At 45.1% G+C, this 16890-nt stretch overlaps 1 protein-coding gene across 4 annotated transcripts in view; it reads right to left on the bottom strand.

The window, feature by feature from the left end:
- Window positions 1-16890, bottom strand: part of ZMIZ1 (zinc finger MIZ-type containing 1) — a 538822-nt gene that overhangs the window by 109633 nt on the left and 412299 nt on the right. The window contains exon 1 of one of the 4 annotated variants that reach the window (XM_038743497.1): window positions 11844-11870. The exons of the other annotated variants lie outside the window; for them this stretch is intronic. The gene's annotated coding sequence lies outside the window, so the exon portion shown is untranslated. Of the gene's footprint in view, window positions 1-11843; window positions 11871-16890 lie in introns of those variants that run through there. 4 annotated transcript variants of the gene reach the window in all.

The following is a 16890-nucleotide window of genomic DNA, read 5'->3' as shown; positions in this document are numbered from 1 at the left end:
TACGGAACCCCCATTTTTCAGATGAGGAAATCGAGGCACAGAGAAGTTAAGTGCCCAAGGTCACCCAGCAGGCAGTTGGTGGAGCAGGATTGGAACCCAGGTCACCTCACTCCTAGGCCCGGGCTCTTTAGACTAAGCGACACTGCTTCTGCTCTTTAACAGATCCTCCACCGAGAACAGGCCGGGCTAGTCAGCTCGTCCTCCAGTTTCGTTCCAGATGAAAAGAGCTCCATTTTCACCGGCTCCCAGAGCTGCACTTGGGAGATTCTGTATGCGTGGACCTTCCTTGGGGCTAAATAGCTACTGTCAACTTCTCTTTCATGTTTCCCGGGGAGGAGGAGGGGGTAAGAAAGTGTTATAGGGAATCAATTTCTTCTTGGGTAATTTACTTTTGCAGAGTCTTCACAAGGCAGACTGCTCGTTTGGTTAAACGATTCCTCCCTCCCAGCGGGTGGAGGGAGCCCAGGAGTCTCTGACAGCAGCTGATGTGATCTTGGAGCCCTTCCAAGAAGGCAGGGTTCCATGCAAACCACCCTCTTGTACGCACGGAAAACCTACTGAGCAGTCTTTCTGAAATCCAGGGGCATTGGGGAAAGGACAGGGAAGCTCCGGTGGCAGGAGGTGGGGAGCACCGCCTTTCTGTAGATGGAACAGTATGCCAGCCAACAGACATGCCTAAACCTTATATACTAACACAAGGGTCAAACACAACATGCTTCGGATCTCCTTGGCCTCCAAAGCTAGCCACAACACCCACCCGCTCTTAAGAAGCAGCGTGGCTCAGTGGAAAGAGCGTGAGCTATGGAATCAGAGGTCATGGGTTCAAATCCCAGCTCTGCCAATTGTCAGCTGTGTGACTTTGGGCAAGTCACTTCTGTGGGCCTCAGTTCCCTCATCTGTAAAATGGGGATTAAGACTGTGAGCCCTCCGTGGGACAACTGGATCACTTCGTAACCTCCCCAGCACTTAGAACAGTGCTTTGCACATAGTAAGCGCTTAATAAATGCAATCATTATTATTATTATTTCGACCAGCTTTGTCACTGTTCTACCATCAGGTACCATGCTTTCTACAGGCTCTGCCTGATTGGTGAACTCTTTGGAGAGTCTAAGGGGAGGGGGATGTCACTATATTTCGAATATCAGCTGGCAATTTCTACTGATGCAACTACTACATCTAACTAACCGTGATCGCATAGGTGCTCATGGGTCTTATGATCATGAAAGGTTCTGGCCTGGGGGATAAAGAGCACTTTCGTGAAATACCCCCCACTACCCATCACCAATTTGGGGTCAGAAAATAAGCTCAATCAATCATATTTATTGAGTACTTACTGTTTGCAGAACACTGCACTAAGAGCTTGGGAGAGTACATTATAACAGAGTGGTAGACACATTCCCTGCACACAACGAGCTTATAGTCTATAGGGAAGTGGGGGTGTGGAGGGGTGCGCCTTGCATTTAGTAGGAACCACATGGCTGAATCCAGTAGAGACAGAAACATTTCAAGCACACATGAGTACAGGAGAGATAGCAAGTGTCCAAAGAGCAGTTCCATTACAAGGAAAGATCTGGCATTTTAAATCCAGACTTCAGATACTTCCCTGGCCCGAGTTTCGAAATACGAAATTCATATGTTGCCAACCTGTACTTCCCAAGCGCTTAGTACAGTGCTCTGCACACCGTGACCGCTCAATAAATCCGACTGAATGAATGAATCAGCAAGGCCTAGTGGAAGGAGAATGTGCCTGGGAGTTGGAAGACCTATAGTCTTAATCCCCATTTTGCAGATGAGGTAACTGAGGCTCAGAGAAGTGACATGTCTTGCCCAAGGTCGCACAGCAGATGTGGTGGAGTCGGATTCGAACCCACGACCTCTGACTCCAAAGCCCGGGCTCTTTCCACTGAGCCACGCTGCTTCTCTAGAATTCTTGGTCTGGATTTCCAGTCCGATGGCTTTAGCAGAGACGCAGCGTGGCTCAGTGGAAGAAGCCCGGGCTTGGGAGTCAGAGGTCATGGGTTCTAATCCCGGCTCCGCGACATGTCTGCCGTGTGACCTTGGGCGGGTCACTTCACTTCTCTGAGCCTCAGTTCCCTCATCTGTAAAATGGGGATGAAGACTGTGAGTCCCCCGCAGGACAACCTGATCACCTTGTATCCCCCCACGCTTAGAACAGTGCTTCGCACATAGTAAGCACTTAACAAATGCCATCATTAATTAATTAATTAATCCTGGCTTCACCACTTCATCCTGGCCCACTGTAGGACCTTGGCCAAGTCACTTAGCTTCTCTGTGCCTCAGTTCCCTCATCTGCAAAATGGGGATTCCTGCCTCTACTTAGACTATGAGCCACTCATGGGACCTGGTTATATTGTATCTACCTCAGTGCTTAGTAGAGTGTTTGGCACAGAGTAGCTGTTTAGCAAATACTACATTATTATACCAGTATCATACAAATATACTAATAAACATACCAATATCATCCTGATTCTTCAGCTTGGATAATCAATCAATGATGGCATTTACTGTGCACTTATTATGGGCAGGGCACTGTACAAAGAGCTTGGGAAAGTACAATACAACAATACAATAGAGTTGGTAATAATAATGATAATAATAATAATGCTATTTGTTAAGCACCTACTATCTTCCAGGCACTGTACTAAGTGCTGGATGGATACAAGCAAATCGAGTTGGACACAGTTCCTGTCCCATGTAGGGCTCACAGTTTCAATCCGCATTTTACAGATGAGGTAACTGAGGTACAGATATTAAAAGTGACTTGCCCAATGTCACACAGGAGAGAAATAGTGGAGCTGGGATTAAAAACCACGACCTTCTGACTCCCAAGGGCCGTGCTCTATCCTCTACGCCAGGTTGCTTCTCTGAACATGACCCCAGTCCATAAGGAGCTTACAGTCTGTGGGGGAGCCAGACATTAAAATAAATTACAGAGATAAGGTGACAACAGTGCTTGTACTACCAGAAATAAATAGAAGATCCGGTCTCTCCTGTGGAGACAGATACCTGGGACACCTGAGGCAGAGGCGAAACAATCGTATTTATTGAGCACTTACTCTGAAATGTGATTCAGAGTAAGAAGAGATGGGAGATGTGGCAGAATTTCTAGCCCTGACAGATTTTTTGGGGTACAAAACTTTCCCGTTCTCTTCAAAACGAGATGAAGCTTCTTTTCACTTCCTCGATCCCGGCCCCCCTCCATCTCCTAGCAAACTATTTTCAGTTTTGTTGGTACAAACAGCAAAGAAAGCCAGATCCAAAGTTGAGCTAAAGTGGCTGCCAGGCAGGGAAGCCCTTATTACAGACCTTTAAAGCCCTCGCTGCGTGAAGGGACCACAGAAGACTGCAATGAAGAAAGAAATGAAAATCAACGAAGTCTGGCGGTCGACCCAGGGTTTCTGAAAGAGTGGGATGAAAGAGCTTTGCCTCTTCATGCATCTTCCCCGGATGACCTGCCCAAGTTTCCTGGACCATGAACTAGGGCGCTGCATTTCTCAATGCCTTGCGAGTTGGCAGGCAGCTGACTCAATCCGAGATGGCAGCGAGACACACACTTTCACTTAGCCTTCAAGACCCTCTGCTTTCTGCCTCTGAGAGGGTTCGGGGAGAGCTGTTCTTGCTCCCAGATCAATAAAGAGGCAGGGCAGAGAGTCACGCTCAGTCCTACAAGCAAAGGAAGACGTAGTCTGGGCTCAAGCTGAGGCTATAGACCTTGGAAAAAGCCAAGAAAAATGAAAAAGCCAAGAAAAATGAAAACATATCTGCTGCTTTTACCATAAAAAAATGATGATGAAGAGCAAGGATGAGGATAAAGGGGCTGGGGAGAGAAGAGGAGCAGGATGGGAAGAAGCAGGCCAGAGTGGAAAGAGCACGGAACTGGGAGTCAGGAGACCTGGGTTCTAATCCCAGCTCCTTTCATTCATTCATTCAATTGTATTTATTCATTCATTCATTCAATCATATTTATTGAGCACTTACTGTGTGCAGAGCACTGTACTAAGCGCTTGGGAAGTACAAGCAGCGTGGCTCAGTGGAAAAAGCATGGGCTTTGGAGTCAGAGATCATGGGTTCAAATCCTGGCTCCGCCAATTGTCAGCTGTGTGACTTTGGGCAAGTCACTTAACTTCTCTGTGACTCAGTTACCTCATCTGTAAAATGGGTATGAAGACTGTGAGCCCCACAAGGGATAACCTGATCACCTTGTAACCTCCCCAGCGCTTAGAACAGTGCTTTGCATATAGTAAGCGCTTAATAAATGCTATTATTATTATTATTATTATTACAAGTCGGCAACCTGCTGTGAGACTGTGAGACAGAGTCTTAACTTCTCTGTGCCTCTGTTTCCTTGTCAGTCAAATGGGGACTAAATACCTGTGCTCTCACTCCCATTACATTGTGAGCCTCAGATGGGATAGGGACTGCACTTGATCTGATTGTATCGAACCAAGTGCTTGCCACAGTGTCTGGCACATTGTAAGGCTTAACAGATACCATGATTATTATTAATAGGGTAGAGGAAACATGCTTCAGACCAAAAAACAATGAGAAACGTCCATCTGGAAAAGCTCCCTGGACCCTGTCTTAAGGCTGACTCCAAAGCCACTACTGAGGTCGGCTACTGGTGAAGATCACCCCTGTATACACCCTCCAAATCTGTTTGCTGTTCTATTTTAAGCTGAGCACACCTCTCTCTCCCACCACACCCCATCCTCAAGCTCAGCATCTGACGCCTTTTAAATGATCTCACTTGCAAGGAAAGCAAAGAATCATGCAGCCATCTAGGGGTGCTTCATCTGATAGTTCCTAAATCACTCAATTTCCCAGGCAACACCTTGCTGGGCACTTGGACACTGGGACCAGGGCCTGAGATCAGAGCAAATGGAAATTATTCTTTTGTAAGATTCATTCCTTAGAATCATTTTAAAAAATAATATCACTGAACAGTCCAAGCATGACCAAAAAGAGGAATTAAGCAGACTGTGCGGCTAGTATCAATATTAATCAACAACCCTTTGCCCTCACTACCCTGAATACCTTACAAATCATTTTGCTACACTGAATCCACTCCCGGATTATTCCCTTAAGGCAAACACCTATATTGGTTGTACTCTCCCAAGCACTTAGTACAGTGTTTTGCACGCAGTAAGTGATCAATAAATACGATTGATTGACTCCTCATGTCTAGGGGAAGAACCAATTTGTAAATTTCTTCCTCCAGATTGGGGAGAGGATGTTCACAATCTGCGTTGGTGGTGGGGTGTCACTTTTTTATATAGTATTTGCTAAGTACTTACTATGTGCCAGCCACTGTACTAAGTGCTTAAGACCTAAAGTGCCACAACAATCTTTATACACAAGGAATCAATCCTTAGGTAGTATTTGAGGGTCTTCTCAGCACCAGGGAGGGAATGAGTAAATGAGGATGACAACTTGTTTCTTTGTCACTGCTGTGGGGCCATGTGTGCCCATGAAACTCAAAATAAAATTCTGGTTCAGCCAGAAGCATCAAAAACCCCTCCAAAAATGTTCTTTCACATTACTTTTGGACTTTAATGGCTTTGATCAGAGCCCATGCATTAGGGATCATGGGGTTTGGACTGCATGTAGTGCAGGTCAAAGAGCAAATCTGAAAGATGCACTGGAAAAATGATCCCGAACCGGTCCTTCCTTGAAACTTTCCCAAAGCTAAATGGTATCAGATGAAAGGAAAGCTGGCTCCCACAGATAAGCAGGGGAAATACATTAGCCAGTGACTCCGGAATTCTCCACAGAGGACGGGACACCCCACTGTCCCCTCTGATACTTGGATCTATCAATCTATGACCTTTGGTTATTTACTCTTCATCCCACCTTCATAGCACTTATGTACCTATCTTTAAATTATACATTATAAATTATTTATATTAATGTCTATCTCCCCCTCTAGGTGGTAAGCTCACTGTGAGCAGGGAATGTCCCACTGTTGGGTAGGGACCGTCTCTATATGTTGCCAACTTGTACTTCCCAAGCGCTTAGTACGGTGCTCTGCACACTGTAAGCACTCAATAAATACAACTGAATGAATGTGTCTGCCAACTGTTGTATTGTACTTAGCCAAGCACTTAGTACAGTGCTCTGTAAATAGTAAGGGTTCAATAAATACCACTGGTGATGACATTATGATGTTGATGATCCCCTTTGATACTAGGTGCTGTGACTTCAACAGCCTGCACTGAGGAGAAAAAGAGTAGTAGCTCAAACTATTAACAACTGAAAAGAAAAATTTGATTAATCAATCAATCAATTGTATTTGCTGAGTACTTACTGTGTGCAGAGCACTGTATTAACAGCTTAGGAAAGTACAATATAGAAGAATATGTTGGCAAGTACTAAGCATTTAAGAGAGTACCATGTTACAGGGTATTTTGGCAAGTAAGCAGCAGTAAACAGTGGGGAAAGCAAGGCTATTATTCGTTTAGTTTCAATAGAGTTTTGTCAACTTACAGGTTCTTGCTTTGCAGTGCTGATGAAGTTCACAAAAGGTGTAATATGTACAAGGCAGGAAGCATCATGTCATTGGCATTATGTTCTGATGGGTCAAAGCGCTTGAAGCACAGAAGCAGAGTGGTTTAGTGGAAAGAGCACGGGGTTGGGAGTCGGAGGTCGTGGGTTCTGATCCCGGCTCCGCCACTTGTCAGCTGTGTGACTTTGGGCAAGTCACTTCACTTTTCTGGGCCTCAGTTACCTCATCTTAGAACAGTGCTTTGCACATAGTAAGCGCTTAATAAATGCCCTCATTATTATTATAAAAATGGGGATTAAGACTGTGAGCCCCACGTGGGACAACTTGATTACCTTGTATCTACCCCTGCATCTACCCCAGCACTTAGAACAGTGCTTCACACATAGTAAGTGCTTAACAAATACCATTACTATCTTTTTTTTGGAGAACTGGCCAGGCTCCTCATCAATCATGCCCTGTAGCTGTTGTTTCGAAAACAGAGAAAGTTGGCATGTCCCTGGAAATTCAATCACATTTACTGAGCACTTACTGTGTGCAGAGCACTGTACTAAGCACTTGGGAGAGTACAATATAACAATAGACACGTTCTCTTCCCACAAGAGAGTTGGTTATTGGTGGAGAGTTTTGTTTCTCTCCAACAATTCATATTTTCTTATCCAAAGACCCCTTGTCTTTGCTGGAATTTGAGTGATCTTTCTGTGGTGAGCTTTGCTTTTCAAAGAGTCCAAGATGGAAGATTCCATTTCTGTTTCTCCTTCCTCCTCTCACTGCCACTCCCCATCTGATTTCCTGGATAAGTCCATTCCCCTCTCTGAGGCCCCACCTGTGTCCTGGTATACATTCACATTCTTTTGGTTTGGTCAGTTAAAACTCGTGGTTGAAAATGGCTAGGTAAATGAAAGTTTTCAGTTTATTCTAACCTAAGGTGACTCATTTTTTCATTTTCGCTCTGAATGGTAGGGATATATTTTTAAAATATATCTCTCCCTGCAACCAACCAACAAAATCTTGTTTCTAAATAATGCATCTGAGCTTTTTACATCTGAAACTTAAATTTTCACCTTCTTTTTGACGGTTTGTACCTTGCCAATGTGCTCTTGCTTTTCTATCTCATATATCAAACATATGCAGCAAACAAGTGTTGAATCCTCATTTACTGGATTTCAAATACATTCCAAATCCACTTTTATTTCCATTACAACTCCTTCGGTTTAAGGACATGTGACAAACAGTCCGGCTTCTTAATAGGAGAGGAGGACAAAAGGAAGAGTCACTTAGCCCTTTGTTTTTTTAAAAAAATGTTTAACTCTAACTTGTCCCAACAACGATCTCCTCTAACACACCCACAAGAAACCTTCTTGCACAACCAGATACCAGCAGTCCGGCTATACTCAAAAAGTTGTGTGTGAAAAAAGAGACAGAAGAAGATAGAGACAGAGAGAGAGAGAGATAGGGAGAGAGCTATAGGAAAGACATCCCACTTATATTTCCCTTAAGTCTCCTTCAGTTTAAGGATGACTGACAACCAGTCCTGTGTGCTAACAAGAGAGGAAGACAAAAGGAAGAATCACTTAGCCCTTTGCTTTTTATTCTTAACAAACTTTGTCCTGACAGAAACCTCCTCCCTACACCCCCACAAAAACAAAACAAAATAAAAACCTCTTGAAGAGCCAGACACCAGCAGTCTGGCTGTGCTTAAAAAGTCATGTGTGCAAAAAGAGAGACAGAAGGAAAATGGAGAGACGGGGAAGAGAGAGATAGGGAGAGAGAGAGAAAAAAAGACAAGACCCTTGGAAAGTTCAGCTTGACAAGACAACACTATTTAACACAGACCAAAACATCAAAGTCATCTAGATAGTGGCCATTTGATTACATTTATTCAGTTGACTAAGGACAGGGATTTTGTGGGGGCTTCATACCTAGCGTACTAATTATGCCATCAAACGCTACCCAATTATTCTTAATGCCACATTTATCTTGAGAGAGGAAGGAAGCATCCATCACTACTAGGTCCCCAGCTAAGGTCTTTTTAACTTCCCAAGGAGAGTTTTCTGAATTCCTTTAGGTGACTATTTTTGTTTGTTTTTTATGGTACTTGTTAAGCGCTTACTACGTGCCAGGCACCGTTCTAAGTGCTGAGGAAGTACAAGCTAACCAGGCTGGACACAGTGTATGTCCCACGTGAGGCTCAGAGTCTTAATCCCCGTTTTACAGATGAGGTAACTGAGGCCCAGATAAATTAAATGACTTGCCCAAGGTCACACAGCAAGTGGCACAGCCAGGTTTAAAAGCCAGGTCCTTCTGTCTCCTAAGTAGTGCTCTATCCACTAAGCCACACTGCTTCTCATCTGGTTTTGTCATGAGGTGCTGTACCATCTTTGGGCACTGTCCAGCTTGAGATGCCCACTGCTGCTTGTCTGATTCTCCTCTCCAGGGTCATTTAACCTTCAGGCCCAGCATGTACGAAAGATCCGACAGTGCTGTTACTAAGCCCAACAGGCTAGACTTGATCTCTCCACTTACTCAATTATTTCATGTGGTCAGGACACCTCAATGTCAGAATTCTCCCGGTGCTTTGCTCCCAGGGCTCTGGCCATGTAAATTAGCCCTTTATGTTTCCTGCACGGACTCTGAGTGGGAAGAGGAAGATGGCATTTTCTCTTTATTGCTGGCAATACTACAAGCACTTATAAACTTTGGCTGGGGCCGGTTAATTATGGGGCACCTTCCCCAGTGAACCAAGTCGGCAACATCAGCTGGTGGCCTCAACAGGTCTACAAGGGCCTTTAACCACCCAAATACGTTCTAAGGCAGAACACGGTGTAACAGAGGCCTTCACTCAACACCTCCCTTAGGAGAATGTTATGTTACACCATTCATTCATTCATTCATTCAATTGTATTTATTGAGCACTTACTGTGTGCAGAGCACTGTTCTAAGTGCTTGGGAAGTACAAGTTGGCAACATATAGAGACGGTCCCTACCCAACAGCGGGCTCACACCACCTAGGAGACTATTGCTCCACTTTCTTCCCTCAACCCTGAGTAAAAATGGAACACACAATGGAGTTGACCTGCACAGACAAGACACTTCCACTTAACTTGACCCCATCTGGAAGCCCTGGGTCCTGGAGATAGCTCTCTTTCCTTAGGACCCTCTCACCTACTTTCCAAAGAAGGGTAGAGCTGTTGGTTTACAGAAAGTGCATGGCCTCATGAGATTGCAAGCACCCTCCTCTGCCCACCGATCAGTGGAAATGTTTTCTTCACAGAACTGACCCTGACTGTTAAGGCCCCTCAACCTCCTTATCAGAGGCCTTTTAAGCATATTTCTCCAGAAAATAATGGTGCTCTTCTTAAGCACTCACTATGCATCCAACACTATACTAAGCACAGGACTTGATGCAATATGCACAGGGCTCACAGTCTCAAGGGGAGGGAGACCAGGTATCAACTCCATTTTACTGATGAGGAAACTGAGGCCCAGAGATATTAAGCAACTTGCCTTAAGCCAGACTCCTCTTATAGAGGGCTCAGCCTGCTTTTTTTAATACTATGTGTTAAGCGCTCACTATGTGACAGGCAATGACTTAGCAGTGGGGAAGATACAAGACATCAGGTTGGAAAAAGTCCTTGTCCTGCTTGGGGCTCACAGTTTCAATCCCCATTTTACAGATGAGGTAACTGAGCTACTGAGAAGTGAAGTGACACTTGCCCAAGGTCACGCAGCAGACAAGTGGCAGAGGCGGAATTAGAACCCCCTTCTAGACTGTGAGCCCATTGTTGGGTAGAGACTGTCTCTATATGTTGCTGACTTGTACTTCCCAAGCGCTTAGTAAAGTGCTCCGCACACAGTAAGTGCTCAATAAATATGATTGAATGAATGAACTCAGGCCTTTCTGACTTTCAGGCCAGTGCTCTTTCCACTTCCAGCTGCTTATTCTTTCTTCTCCTCTGTTCCCAATCGCTTCTACCCTAATTCCACACCTGGGGTGTGGGCTCTGCCTAGGCTCTGAGCATCTCAGTTGTGTTCTTGCCGCCTCTCACCAAATCAGCACCAGGGGTAAGAGGCAGCATGGGGAAGCAGCGTGGCTCAGTGGAAAGAGCCCGGGCTTTGGAGTCAGAGGTCATGAGTTCAAATCCCAGCTCTTCCACTTAGCTGTGTGACTTTGGGCAAGTCACTTCACTTCTCTGGGCCTCAGTTCCCTCATCCGACAAATGGGGATTAAGACTGTGAGCCCCCTGTGGGACAACCTCATCACCTTGTAACCTCCCCAGCACTTAGAACAGTGCTTTGCATATAGTAAGCACTTAATAAACGCTATCATTATTATTAGTATTAATTAGGCCGCTCCGGAGGCTGGGGACGTGAGGGCCTGTTCAGAGCAGAAATAGCTACTAAGAGCCAGGGTGGGGGAAGGGTGAGACAGAGTGGGGAAGGGTTAGACAGAGCAGAAAGGAGATCTGCTCACAAAGGAAGAGAGAATCAAAGTGGGGAGGGGATTTTGCCCAATCTCTCAAGACCCCACTCAGTGGCTGATTCTGCCCACAAATGACAGGTGTAGCCCACCAGGGTTGGGAAATTTCACCCCTGGGGCCCCTCCCCATCCCTTGCCAGCCAGAAACACCAGCATTTATTTGTGGAGCCTAAACAAATTTGGGGTAATTCGGCAGTGGCAACTCGGCAATTGTTTTCAGATTTCTGACTGCATTGTGCAGTCCCTGTGATTGCAACCCTGGCTGATGGTACAGAGCTCTAATTGTATGGTAATCTCTTCTGTTTATGAGGGATGCTTAAATTGCTATTGTTTTCAGGGGCAACTTGTTAAAAAAAATACGTCTAGTTTTTGGTTTTGTGGGGGGGTTTTTTGGTTTTGTTTTAAAGGGAGTGTTTACCTCTGTGATTTGGTAAACCAGTAAAGCAAAATTCAGTGGAACAAGAATTAGCCTCTCCTCAATGAACCCACCACACAGACACACACGCACTCACACTGCGGAGCTGTGCTCTGAAAATTCCTGCAGGATTCCCAGAGCCACCTACACAGCAATGCCTTAAAAGGCACGGATCCATAAATACTAACGAATCAGAGAAAGTCAGGTAGGAACACTGCACTGCCCAGAATGCGTGAACCACCAAAGAGCCCCAAAAGGGAACGTGGGGAGATCTCGCCCCACCCAAGGGTCCCCCTCTCCCCTTCACCTCCCCCAACTCTGGGAGCTCAGGGATGCTCAGACCTCTCAGGATTCATCTTGCTCCTGCGCCACATGACTCCGGGGTTTACGTCTTCCTGCTTCCCACATCTATCCTCACGACTCCATACCTGTTTATTTAAAGAAAAGGAGCATATGGCCCAGGGACGGCTCGAATAGCAGCCGCAGATGAAGGGCTGCAGCTGTGAGGCAGAAGAGTCATTCAGGTACACACGGGCCCATCTGGCGGAGCAGACCCTCAGAGAGAAACCCTAGCCTTCCCCAGAGCCCGGAGGGGGCTTTGCTCCTCTCAGAAGCTGGGGTTTGGGGCTGAGCTGGGTGGGCGAAACATGTGGCGGCTAGGATTATATTTTTAACTCTTCACAGCTCAACCTTTCAAGCAGGTCTGGCAATGCCATCCTGCTCTTGGTGTGGGATTTTCCATTTCCCTCGCTCTGCCTCCATGATAGACTGACTGTGAGCCTGTTGTTGTTGGGTAGGGACCATCTCTATATGTTGCCAACTTGTACTTCCCAAGCGCTTAGTACAGTGCTCTGCACACAGTAAGCGCTCAATAAATGCGATTGAATGAATGAATGAATGACAGTGAGGGGCCCAGGTGGGAGGAGAGAGGAAGAGGATGGAGGGGGGGGTGTAGGGTGAGGAGGAGGAGAGGATGGATGAGGAAGGGAAAATGAGTTGGAAGAGGGAGACAGGAGGGGAAGAGGAGGGGGAGGAGAAAGAAGAGAAAGTAGAGGAGGGGAGGGAGGAGCAGTGTATGACCTAATATAAAGAGCACAGACTCAGGAGTCTGGGTTCTAATTCTGGATCCCCCACTTGCCTGTTCTCTGACATTAGCCAAGTTACTTAACTCTTTGGCATCCCTATCTGTAAAATGGGGATTCAATGCTTCTTTTTCCTCCTACTTAGACTGTGAGCCCCTTGTGGGACAGGGGCCATGTCCAACCTTATATCTTGGGCTTAGTATAGTGCCTGGCCCATATTAAGCACTTAATAGATACCACAATTATAATAATTATTCTTATTATTTTTAGAAGGAGGAGAAGGCTACCACGGAGAACCATCAGCTCTGGTTGAGTTTTCAGGGATAGAAGAAGGATGCAATTTACAGGAGTCCAAGAAGTGACTCTTGTTCACCCAAGACATTCTGGATTGATTATTTTGTTTTCTTTAGACTGAAAGTGTTGTCTCCTTTGCTCTGAGCCACTAATTGTCTTCCCAATAAGAAATAACCCACCATTAATGTTCAAAAGCAAAATGTACCCAACAAAACAATTTAGGGAAGCCAATGACGGGTCTCGCTCGATGCCAAACTGCAGCTAAGGAATTCACCTAAAATTCAGTCTTGCCATCTGTCTTTTCTTCCAGGGTAAACTCTCTGCAGACTGGATGGAAGAGTCTGGATTCTAGGTTCTATCACTTCTGGCCTCATCCGCTCTGTCAACTTAGGTCAATCCCTGGATTAAAATGTTACTGCCAAGATTCGTTTAATTGTAACATCGATAGTACATTACCACTGGATTAATGAGGTATTAAGAAACAGGCTAAACATGATATTCCAGGCAGAGATTATAAAACGTTAGAAATAATCATGCCTAATTGGATTTCCAGAATATGTTTTTAAAAAATAGTTCTACCCCATGGATTTTGTTTAACTATATACAAACAACTGATATTTACTCAACATTCAAAACAATGTTGGCTAAAAATGTGGTTTTTAAACGACAATTAAATTTTCTAAGACAACAAAGAAAATGCAGTAGAAGGGGGAGAAGGAAGGATTTTATCAGGGCAACCGGCCAAATGTTCTCAACAGAGGCAGCTGTATTTGGGCAATAGGCCTCGTCCAGTGCCCCACTTATGTCACAAGGTGGTAAAACCGGGTTGGCCCTCAGCACCTCTCTTGCCAGGGCAGCTCACTATCTTTACGGAGGATTTATAGCAATGGAAAAAAGAGTAGTGAGTCAGGTCCACTGGGTGGTCTGGTGAGTAGACTCTCAAATTCTCTCCAACTAGTTTCCGTTCTCTCCATCTAGTTTCCTTTCCCTCCTACCCCTTAGTTAGGATAACTCACGTTGATCCCTACCACTCTTCCTCTCTCTTGGCTTCTCCACCCACAGAGCCACAACTTTGTCTTCAAATCACCTCACTAACCCCTCTACCTTCCTCTCCCCCATCAGAATCTTGGGGTCCCAGGACTTTGGGTCAGATCTCCAAGGAGTCCTGAATTTCTGCTGGAGAATTACTTATTAAGTGGCCACAGGAACAGTCTTCTATTCTTGTTTCGGGAAGTCACTTGCCCTAGGCCAGCTTTGTTTCCTTCCCATTAGCACGGGAGACGTTAAGAGGACCTTTGCAGGTAGAGCATCAGAGAGGGAGATTCTTAGGTACCTCTAATGTCTCTCCACTCCATTCTGAGGGCGAACGTTTCCTGGCACAGCCTCCTCTTCCAAAGACATACAATCTACCCATTAAAGAGGCAGGCATAAAGAACAGTACAAGTATGGCAGCTATTCCCCCAAAGGTAGGATCTCTGAGTTGGTTGAATAACAATGAAATGGGAGGGGGAATGCCAAGAATGCTGATTTTGGGTTTTTTTGTGTGTATTTGTCTTTGTCTCTATACTGTTTTCATGTCTTTTGCCTCATCTCTCCTTTGGTGTCTAGCTGCAACCCCTACCCTGCCCATATACACTTTATTTTCTTTGATTGTGAGATCCTTGTGGGCCAAGGACCTTGTCTAATTTCCATTTCCATCTGTATACTCTTTCCCAGCACTTAGTACAGTGCCCTATACAGAGTTAGCACTTAGTAATGGATGCTCATTAATTGTGATTTTGTTAAGCACTTATTGGTGGCACTGTACTAAGCACTGGGGTGGTTACAAACAAATCAGGTTGCACACAGTCGTGGGTAAGGAACCGGTCTCCCAATTCTGTTGCACTGTAATTAATTAATGATGGCATTTATTAAGTGCTTATTATGTGCAAAGTACTGTTCTAAATGCTGGGGAGGTTACAAGGTGATCAGGTTGTCCGACGTGGTGCTCACAGTCTTAATCTCCATTTTACAGATGAGGTAACTGAGGCACAGAGGAGTTGAGTGACTTGCCCAAAGTCACACACCTGACAATTGGGGGAGCCGAGATTTGAACCCATGACCTCTGACTCCAAAGCCTGTGCTCTTTCCATTGAGCCACGCTGCTTCTCCAGAAGCATGCTGCTGTACTCTCCCAAGTGCTTAGTACAGTGCTCTGCACACAGTAAGCATTCTATAAATATGACTGATTTATTACTACTGCTAAGAGGGGCTTCCAAAAGGCGAATGAACAGGGTCTATCATGCTTTTATGGTCACAAATCAGTAAACTGCAGTTTGGAGGGGCCGGAAAGTGTACATAAAAACGAGTAAAATGAAGATTAGGTTTTAAGCCCAAATCTGTGGATTTACAGTCCCTTTAAATTGCAAACTGGGCCGGAAACATGTCTGCTAATTTTGTTATACTGTACTCTCCCAAGCGCTTAGTATAGTACTCTGCACATAGTAAGCACTCAATAAATACCACTAATTGATTGAAAGGGAGCAATACTGACTGCATTTCAACAAAACGGGGTTAAAAACCCAGCCCCAAACAAGACTCCAAGGGCTGAAAACTTCTCCAGGGTTACAGGCACCTCTCTCCATCACAAGCTGAAAAGCCCAAGGCAAACTCCAAATGTTTGACTCTGGAAATCGGGAGAGTATCTGTAAGAGTTCCACAGACATGGGGCTAGAGACATGGCTCGCTCTGCCACATACTGCTGATGAAAAAAACCCATAACTCTCAGGGAGGAAGTGTGGTCAGGTTGAGCAACTATCCTGGCCCAGCTGATGGCAAAAGTTCCCTCAGACTTGAAAGGAGAACTAACTGCCGACTGATTAAAACCAGCCCTTCTTCAATGCATCGTCGGGTTGGAATCGGGAGGCAAACTCTTCCTTATGGAAAGCCAATATTCCAGTGGGCAAGCGGGCCTGGAGGATTGGAGCATCTAGAAAAGGGGAGTAAAGCCACGGGCCAGAGAGGTTCCGATGTTCATGGGAAACACTGAAGAGTCATTTTTTTAGCAGTCTGTGGTCTGTGGTCTGATCGACTCTGTCAGTAGAGTTAAATTATAATAAAAAGTACAATCATTTGTATTTCATTTACTACAAAGAGCTCAGAGAACTTTCATTAAAAATTCCCACATGACATTTCTAGGAGATGTTTTCTCTAGGGGTCCCTGAAATACAATATAAATTCTCAAATGCCTGGGACAAATAGATGAAGTCCTGTCTAAAAGCAGGCATGAAATAGATTACTTCTTACTGTCCCTTGCCCGGCAGTTGTCTATGATAGATTTCCTCACGTATGGGAGATACTGAACCTATGTGTCAAGCATTGTGCTCGGTACACGATAATACAGGCAGAGTCTAAGTAGAAAGGAGAAGAGGTATTTGAACTCCCTCTTTACAGATTTGGAAACTGAGGTCCAGAGAAGTTAAGGTCATGCAGATGGCAAAGCTGGGATTAGAATCCATCTCCTCTGATTCCTAGGCCCATGTGCTCTTTCTACTAGACCACGTTGCTTAAGTGAGGGATTTGGGGGAGACCGAGGCACATACAGCTTTAATCGCTTGTCCCAGTTCTATTGCCACAACACAATGTGTAACCTGGGAAAACCAAAATCTTTCCTGAAAGCCAGTCAAACACTCTATCCTGGTCTGCATTATTCTGGGACAGCGGAGAATGGGGAGATTTTGATCTTGATTCTTGAGGTCCAATTCCACGATTGACCAGATCTGACTAGATTAAATAGAATTGGTTTTGCCATAACCCATATTTCCGTTACACGATTTGGCTTAACAGTATGGAAGAATTATGGCATGTTCTTTCCCACAGCCTGAACCTCTTCTGGGGTAACACGATCCCCCGGATGGTGCAAGTTGTTCTGGTGTAGTACTGTAATTATGGCATTTGTTTCGTGCTTACTAAGTGCAAAACACTAGGAAAATCGCTATGGTAATAATAATAATAATAGTGGTATTTGTTAAGCGCTTACTATGTACAAAGCACTGTTCCAAGCGCTGGGGGGGGATACAAGGTGATCAGGCTGTCCTACTTGGGGCTCACAGTCTTAATC

Source organism: Tachyglossus aculeatus, chromosome 3 (assembly GCF_015852505.1).
Source record: "Tachyglossus aculeatus isolate mTacAcu1 chromosome 3, mTacAcu1.pri, whole genome shotgun sequence".
NCBI lineage: Eukaryota > Metazoa > Chordata > Mammalia > Monotremata > Tachyglossidae > Tachyglossus > Tachyglossus aculeatus.
The sequence above is the reverse complement of the archived record's forward strand: the minus strand, read 5'-3'. Positions and strand labels throughout refer to the sequence as shown.